This window comes from Geospiza fortis, unplaced genomic scaffold (assembly GCF_000277835.1).
Source record: "Geospiza fortis unplaced genomic scaffold, GeoFor_1.0 scaffold98, whole genome shotgun sequence".
Classification (NCBI taxonomy): Eukaryota; Metazoa; Chordata; class Aves; order Passeriformes; family Thraupidae; genus Geospiza; species Geospiza fortis.
Window position 1 is genome coordinate 3,181,688 of NW_005054306.1, and position 9,097 is coordinate 3,190,784.

The following is a 9,097-nucleotide window of genomic DNA, read 5'->3' on the forward strand; positions in this document are numbered from 1 at the left end:
CATTTTTCTGCTAATGAGGAAACAGTAGAGCATGGCAAAATAGCATGGCAGATTCCTGCCATTAGTGCTATTATGTTTATTTTAAAGACAACAGAAGGGAGGTATTCTATTCCAACAAGAGACTTGATCACTTTCTGTCTCACATTCTTTTGTTGTCCCAAAGACTGAAGAAAAGAATGAACAGTACTAATGAAATCACAGCTGCCTTGTAAAGGTACTGGGGGAAAAAAAGAAAATGACCTTTTGAGGGAAAAAGCCATTTGCCATTTCGTTTGCAATTCTGTTTTGCAAATAACATTCTAGATGTAATAGAATAGGTATATTAATTGAAGCAGATTGAATTTATTGACATGTTGCCTCAGGAAAGCTAGGAACAATTTCTGGCAATCATAAGGAAGCTCAGTTTTGTTTACATGTTCCTCTAACCATTGTGCCTTGCCATCTATTGTGATTGCTATAGAAGTGAAACTTCTGAAATGTTTTCTACATTCATATATTTCAAGAGAAGTGTTAACAGTGATGGCATATTTGCTGATGAAGAGCAACAGTTTCCCGGGTGTGAAAGAATGATGATTTTTTTTCCTACTCCAATTTCTCAGTATTCTGAAAGCTTAGATGTCATTCCAGGACTTCTTAAAAGCAGAGGTGCCTTGAGTGAGGAAGAGTTTGGAGGCAAACAGTTCATTCCCAAGTTGCTTGTTCTTTTTTAATAAGTGAGTTTTATAAAAAGCTACAAAAGGATTAGCAGGTACTATAAAGAAGATATACTGTGCCCTGTTTTCTCTCACCATTGCTCTCTTTATTAAATGCCTATTTTACAGTATCCTTGAAATATATTCTTCTTCCATGAGAATAGTTTCTCCTTCTTGTGCTTTTTTAGAGTTTTATAATATTTCAATAGAAAGTGATAAAAGCAAAGAATTAAATGATAAAGTGAATCATACATTCATAGAATAGGGTGGGTTGGAGGGGACCGCTGGAAATTACTTCTCTCTGGTTGCTTGAACTACCTTCACATCTGTGCTCAAAATATGCATTCTTTTTCTCTTCAAAGAAGAAGATTCCCACAGAGGAGAGAGATTTTTTTTTCTGAGGTGAACACCCATTCTGTTTTGTTCTGGATGAATTTTTTGAAATGAGTGATATGGTGTAGCTATTAGTTTGAAGTATGGTGTAGCTGACTCTCCAGACTTTTTTCAGTATTTTTGTATTTTTTTTTTAATTTATGTATATTGACAACTTTTGGGATTCTCATAAAGACAGGAAAACAGGAAATTAACCTGCTCCCCACTAATCTTTATCTATTTCTGCCTCAGTTCCCCTGGCTATTTGGATAACTGATTTTGAGTGGTGGGAAATCCTTCATAGGTGGAGCTTTCTACAGTGTTTTCCAGATTGTGACACCTACCCTTTCAAGAAGGCGCCTGGTTTGGTATAGGGTTAAGGGATACTGAGAGAACACTGGGAAAGAAGAATTATTTTTTTCAGAACTTGTTACAGACTTCTAAAGAAAAAGGCAAGAGGTAACTTTGGTCTCTTAGCTCACAAAAGAGACAGTGGAGTTTAGGCTCATTTTTACCCTGTACTCTAAAGAGACTTTCCACTCTAGCACTTAGTTTCAGGTCAAATAATTGGTCTCCAAATCTGGGTGATCTAGGTCTTGAGAGTCCTTAATACCAATTGAATTGCAATTCTGGAATGGAAAAGTGTGCCACACAAAGGGTAGAGAAGAAATGTCAGTTCAGTCTAGGTAGGCCTGTAGTAACAATGGATTGAAATTTATTTTCTGTTTAGAAATGCAATGTTTATTCAAGATTCAAGTTAGGAAGATGGCGAGGATGTGGTTTTCAGACTCAAATATATTTAGGCTAATGTTTTAGATATTTTTTATGGTTAGAATTAGACTGTCAGTTGTCTGGTTGCTTAAAGGTACTCTGCCACAAATAGATACTGTTAATATTTTCAATATTTGACAGAGTATGCAAAGACTGTGAAGAATAAAAAGGATAAGGATAGAGGTTTTTCATCAACCTTGTTTATTATTTTAAGTCATACTGTTTAACATGTGCATGGGGTTCTCCATCAGCAGCCTGTATAAATAAGAAATGCTGTATTTTTTTGCTCGCTGGAGTTGTCATAAGAAGTGAGTGAGCTATTCCCGTGATTGTGTTTACAGGATTGTTATTTACTCATCTTTAGGATGACTCAGAGAGTTGGTCTATTTGTCAATATATTTTTTCAAATGATGTTGTCTTTCTACTAGTTATATTTTCACATATCAGTGGTATCAGTTATACACTTGATTATAGTTTTCAGTCCCTTTGTTTTTTTCCTCTTCTTATTATGTTCTTATAATCCTCTGCAGTTCCTGAAATAATTTCAGGACGTCTACATTACCAGGTTTTAAATTATTTTCATGCTTTTGAGAAGTTTTGTGGATGAGAAGTAAAACTGACTCTAATTGTGTGTAATTGGTTTAATACTTTATTTTATATCTCTTTTAGCTGTCTGCCAGTAATTTTGTCTCCATTGTTTTTTTGAAAAGGAAAATAGTCTTTAAAAATTGAGCTATTATACTGTTTTTTTTTCTTTGAGGCTTATTTCCAGATTGTGTTTATCTGTCTTGTTTGTTCCTCAGATGACACCACAGAATGGAAGATTCTGTGGTAACTGAGTAAAATAGGGACAGATTCTCTTAAGTGGCTCAGTGAAGGTCAATTCTTTGTCTAAAAGGATAGGGTGCTTTTCAAGTGCGAAGTTATGGTCAGGAAGGAATCAGTTGGGTTTGCAATAAAAGACATATTCCCTACTATTCAAATAATGCAAGGCAATACCAGAAACTAATTCTGATGTCCTTCTGGCAACATGAAATATCTGGATAGTATAATGAAATTGGAATCAAGGGATTAATGAGAAATGCAAATGTTAATTGGTATGTGGAAAAATTAATTTCTGTGAGAGTAAATGACAAAACTAAATACTAATTTTTCTCATTTTGCCAAAAGCTAAAAACACTTCCTACTAGTTGCTTTGGCAAAAATACTGGAATGTTGTTTATACTTCCTTTCAAAGTCTACAGGGCAATGTCTTGTTAACATCAGTAATTTTGGTTTAGAGTTAGAACTCTTGTTTCTTGATCACTAAACACTTACAGCAGAGGAATCATGGTAGGAGGGGATTGTGTTCTGAAGCAGCGGCTCTTAAAGCATTGTGAAAATGAACCTGCTCTGGGAAGATCCGTTGCAGTTTCTCTCATTTGCTGCAGCTGCACATCTGGCTCCTCCCCTTCTTCACCTTGGGGCCCTTGCACCACTTTGTCCCTTGCTGCTGACTCAGGGTTTGCTCCATTGTCCTTAGTGCCCTAATTCCCAGGATCACCATTAGCTCCTTGAACTTTCCCTGGAGCTGCTATTGTTCTTTTTGAGACAAAGCTGCTGAGTTTGGCTGTGCCTTGATAAACTTGGTCTAGAGCCCTACATATCTTTGCACAGTGCTCCACAGTGCTCCTGCCAAGAGATCTCATGGGCTGTTCATGAGACCACAGTTCTGAATAATTTTTTTAAAAGTGCTGACAGTCAGTAGATAAACAACCCATTGGCTGGTACATCAGAGGGTTGTCCAGAGGAGCCTCAGCAGGCTGGAGAAATGGTTTGACAGGAGTGTGATGCAGTTTAACAAAGAGAAGTGCAAAGTCCTGCATCTGGGCAGGAACAACCCCAGGCACTATTATATACTGGGAGCGATCCAGCTGGGAGGCAGCTTTGCAGAAAAAGACCTGGAGGTCCTGGTGTACACCAAGTTCATAGAACCGCTCAGGATGGGAGAGACCTCAGAAGATCATCTGGCCCAATCTTTTGTGGAAAAGAAAGTAGATGAGATTATCTAGCATGCTGCTCATTTGTGTCTTGAAAACCTCCACTACACCTGGGCTGCTGGGACCAGCTCCTGGCTCCCCAGTGCAATAGAGATGTTGAAATGACTGGAGGGAATCCAGCTGCTAAAATGTGAAGGAATCCTTTGTGTAAGGAAAGGCTGAGAGATCTGGAACTATTTAGCATGGAGAAGAGAAGGCTTGGCAGGAGTTCTTATCAAGATCATTCAATACCTGGAGGGAGGGTTAGGGTGCGTTGTAGCACCATCATTGATTGTGGGACAAGAGCTCTTCTCCCCCATGGCAAGCACTCAAAACAGGAAAAACTATTTACCTGTGATGGTTCTTTTTAGGGATTTAATGGTTGTATATACTTCCACAACACCTCCTTGCAGCTTTTCCCTTTTTAGTCCATATAGAATTGTGAATTTTGGATTGAAATAAAAGCACTCAGCTGCTTAAATAGCCAAATGATCCTTATCAACATAAGGCATGTCATCCTGGACAGTGCTAGCAATGAAAATAAACCCAGATTACAGTGTAAATGTGTAGTAACACTCTGAATATATGAGTGAGTAAAATCTCAAATAACATTCTTTCTAAGTGGTCTAAGGATCATCCACAGCCAAGGGAACCAAACTCTGATCCAGTCTGGAAGAACACCTTTGTGCCTAGTAGTCATTTTGATACATCTGGCTTGCCTGAACAGGCCCCCAAGATCTGCTTAGCATTGCTTAAAATCTGTTCTTCCTTACACTTAGTAAAATGTCTAGATTTTTGGGTGTAGATACACCATGTCTGGCTTTCCAATGCACACAACGTATGTTGGTAAAATCCGATGTTCAGTGCTTGTATTTGTGTATAAACAGTCTGCATCTACTGCAGTGCCTACGCTGTTTTTGGAGCTTTGTGAAAAGTTAGAAATTGCTCTCCTAGAATTTTGCAGACCTGAAAACATTGATATATCATGGATCCAAAATAAAATTTGTAAAAATTTCAGTCACATTTTTGGGTTTTAAATAAACTAGAAAAAGGAATTTTGTGGGAGCTGAAGGGGATGTAATGAAGGAAAATACAGTGGGGAGAAACAGAATGACTATGAGGGGAAAATGGAAGAAAAAAGATTTGTTTACCTTATCAAAATAAAGACCAAATATGAAAGGGCTCTAAGGTTAAACAAACTATCTGGAGCTTAGATTTGCTTCTGAGGAAGTAACTTAAAAGATAAGAATGGTGGTTCTATAGATATAGAAAGGGCTCTGCAGTTATAGATGTGTAGAAATCGTGTGCTCATAATTTAGAGTTCTTTGGCTTAATAAAAAGGGCATGTTTAAAAATGGAAAAGAAATCTGTTTCCAGACATCAGATCGTGTCTACAGTCTAGGGTTTCCTTACAGCATTTACTCAGGGCATGCTGTGCACAGTCTGTGTGTTAATAGCTCTGTGTTAATAGCCTTTTTAGGAATCTCTTCAGGTTCTGGTTTACATGGGATAGTCCCAATTCTGTCTCTACTTTAGGAGAGAGTCCACAGATCCAGTTTGCATGGGTACAAAAGGAGAGGCTCTTAACATCTGGATGGGCAAAGTTGTGTGAGGCCTTGGCACTTGCAGGAGATACTATGGCTCTTATGACATTTTCCATCCCCACTGCCCTCATCTTTTTCTCATTCCCCTTTATTCCTGCTATTCTCTTTGAAAAGTAACCTGTATATTTTTCATTCTTTATTACACTATGTCAATTACTGTGCTTCTCTGTTCTTCTCCCACTTTGTTATCTAGTTTTGCCTCCCAAAGCTGTAAGGATATATAAGATGTTACAGGATACTGTGAGGAGAGGATAATGTCAAGAGGGAATGCCTTGAAGCTGGACAATTCAGAAAAGATGGTCATGTTCTCTTTTTGTTCTAGTTGAGCTTTGCTACCTCGCTAACCACAGGTGCTTAATAGATACAATTCTGTAGAGAAGCATTAACTTGTTAGTGTTAGACCATACGTCCTTCTTAACTGATAACTAAATATTCAGGGGTACCAGCCATACATCTCTAACAATAATTAATAAAACTTAAAAAAAGGAGTAAGTCTCTGGCTTGGTGGCTATCTGCAGTGTCATAGGTTATATCAATGCAATGAAACTATTTTTAATATGCACAAGGTAGTGTCTGGAAATGTCCCTACCTCTGCTTATCTGTGCCCTGTGCTCAGGCATTTGTCAAGGAGAATATCACCTTTCCTGGGCCAAAACTGTAGCAGGGGTAATGCTAAGGGTCTAAATCTGTGGGACAGTGCCAGACTGTTTAGCAGGTAGGGAGGTAGTCAGGTTCTCAGATGTTTAAGGTGTGGTATGAGGAAGGAGCCCAAGCACTGCTCCTTCATTGGGATCTTACTTTCACATTTGTGATTCAAACCTTGCTGTTGTGTGCAGCTTCTTTGGAGATTACTGGTTCAGTTCTTTGCCTCTGGGATATAATTCGTAGAAATGTAGTTTTCCCTAGAACACCATGGAAGGGTGAGGGTTTGCAGGTTTACTATTAACAAGAGGCTCATGGCAAGAACAAGCAAGTAAATTTCTAAACATGCAGAAATGCTTAATAAATGCAGCTTTCACTTAATTATCCATTCTTTCACCAGGAAAAAGTACTGAACACATGTTGGGTCTGGCTGAGACGGAGTTGATTTGCCCTGGAGCAGCCCTCACAGTGCTGTGCTTTGCATTGAAGGGGGTTGTTGATAACACATCAGCAGTTGGCTACTGCTGAGCAGCACTCCACAGCATCAGTGCTCTCTCTACAACTTCAGCCTGGCACTAGTAGGGTCGGGGCGGGAAAGGTGTTTTGAGGGGATATAATCAGGACAGCTAGACAAGACTGACCCAAGGGATTCCGTAATGTATGATGTCTGCTCAGCAATGAAAGTTAAGACAAAGGAAGTGAGGGGGCATTTATTATTATGAGGTTTGTCCTCCAGAGCAATCATTGCATGCTCAAGCCTTACTTCCTTGGGAATGACAGGACATTGCCTACTGGTGGGAAGTTGAGCATAAATCTTTTGTTTTTCTTTGCTTCTGCAAATGGCCTTTGCTTTTGCTTTATTAAACTGTTTTTGTCTGGGCCTGTGAGTTTTTCTCTGTCTTGTTTCTACCCTCAGTCCTGCTAAGGGGGGGAGTGAAAAGAGTGGTGTGATTGGGCACCTGACATCTGTCCAAGGTCAACCCACCACACCACACTACTCCAGTACTGGCTCACTTTCCCTTTGGAAGTCCTCACACTCTGTGTGCATTCAAGAAAGCAGTGTTCTTCATTGAGGCTACTATGATTTCGTTTATATGAGAAGGACAAAATGATCCAGTTGCCAAGTTCTTTTTCTTCTGTAAATCATCAGAGCCTCTGTCAGTTGATTTCTTGATGAGGCCCTTATCAGACGATCAGATTTCTGCCAATTGACTTTGTTTCCAAGGCAACTACTCTCTTGACAAGCCAGTTCCCTTCAATAGTAGGTGACTTATTTTTTATAATAGGTTGATTATATTTTAACTGCATTGTTCTTAATAAGATACTTCTATTTAATTTTCAATCCTAAATGAAAATGTAAAGATAACAAACCAAAAGTCTGTGTAACTAAAATGAATTTGGCTGAGTGGTAAAGACTCACAAAGGGGTTTTATAATCAATCACAGAATTCCTAAATTGTACATATTCCCTAAAGATAAGCCTGCTCACGAACCATTCTCAATTATATAGGTATTCAGTGTATTCATTTTCTGAAAATAATGGAAGTTTGGGTGACTTATGAGGATGTTTCCCAAAATCATAGATGGTTGTGCTGCTGGTGTTCACAGCACAATTTGTTTTCCTACTAATTTAAGTCTCTAAACTGGTGATACTGGTATTGATACTGGTGTTTAAAAAACAACAGATTCCAGCCCAGCTTCTTTTCATGCACAACTGACATGGTCTTACTCTGCATCTCTCACATGTGGTGTTTCTCTCTGGTGAGTTAACTCATCCTTTGCTTCAGTGGCTTTTTATATTAATCTGCTTTTGCTTCCAACAAAACTCATAGTATTTTCTTTGTTGAGTTTCTTGGATTCATCCTGGATTTACATTTTCAGGGAAGAGGCACAGAGAGGATACAGTTATAAAACTCTTTCTCTGAGGAAGGCAAATTCAAACATCCGTATTCATATAGGCATGTAGTATCATCATGCCTACACACAATTCTGAAGGTACTGATTTCTGAATATAGCTATGTTTAGTATACGGTGACTGAAGTTGTTCTCTTGCTTATCCAGTGTCCTTTCAAGTTGTAGTCTTGATTTCAGACATGGCTGAAACTTGTAGAAACATTTCTGAAACTTTTAAAGTTTGTAGGACAAGGCATTCACAGAAATCAAATCAAATTTTTGTTTCTACCAATACATTGAACTGTCTGTAATGTGTGCTCTAAGCCCCTTCTTTCTTAGACATGTCAGATAGTTTTAGAGAGGAAAACACTTGTCATTTTTACTTTATAAAGTATTGCTTCCCCGGAGGAGTAGAAATTTCTATATGTGAGCTGAAATAATTTCAAGGTAGTTTGTGTAAGTATTTGGATTTTGGAGCACTTAAATCCTCATGCTGTAAAAATAAAGCACTATTCACTGTTAGCCATAATGAAGCAACTGGTCCTCTGTAATGTGATTGCTTGGGAAATTTCTCACTGTCCACAGTGAGCTATCTAGTCCCTTTTGCAGGCAACTGATCTTGCAAGAGCTTTGTCTTTTATTCTGTCTCCATCTGTTGATAGGATGACTTACATCTTCTGTCTGGACTGACAGACAGGATTTAGGCACCAATCCAGCAAACTACTTAAACAACAGTTTAGTTTTAAGCCTTCGAGTAACTAAATTACCTAGTTTAAAAAAATTGAAATAACATTGCTAACAGGCTACTGTCATCTTTAGAATGGAGTTCAGGAAGTTAGGTTGTATTGGTACATGAACTTTAAATGGAATAAGAAGGGTTAAATTAAACATACACTGAGAATAGAAAACATAGATTAAGACTTTCCTCTTTAGTACAGGAGAAAAGATTCCAGTTTGATAGCAGAGAGTCTATATCTTGTATATTTCTTTTAGATCAGTGCTGCTTGAGTGTGTAGCTAGGCAAACAGAATAAAGAAATAAATTTATTATAGATGTATGTAGTAGTTTCCTCTGTCTAAAGAAAGACTGACCATAAAATCAGCAGG

General features: G+C 38.2%; 1 protein-coding gene across 2 annotated transcripts in view; it reads left to right on the top strand.

Annotated features, from left to right (window-relative positions):
- ARMC2 (armadillo repeat containing 2) overlaps positions 1-9,097 on the top strand; it is a 68,590-nt gene that overhangs the window by 9,976 nt on the left and 49,517 nt on the right. The gene's annotated exons all lie outside the window — the stretch shown is intronic.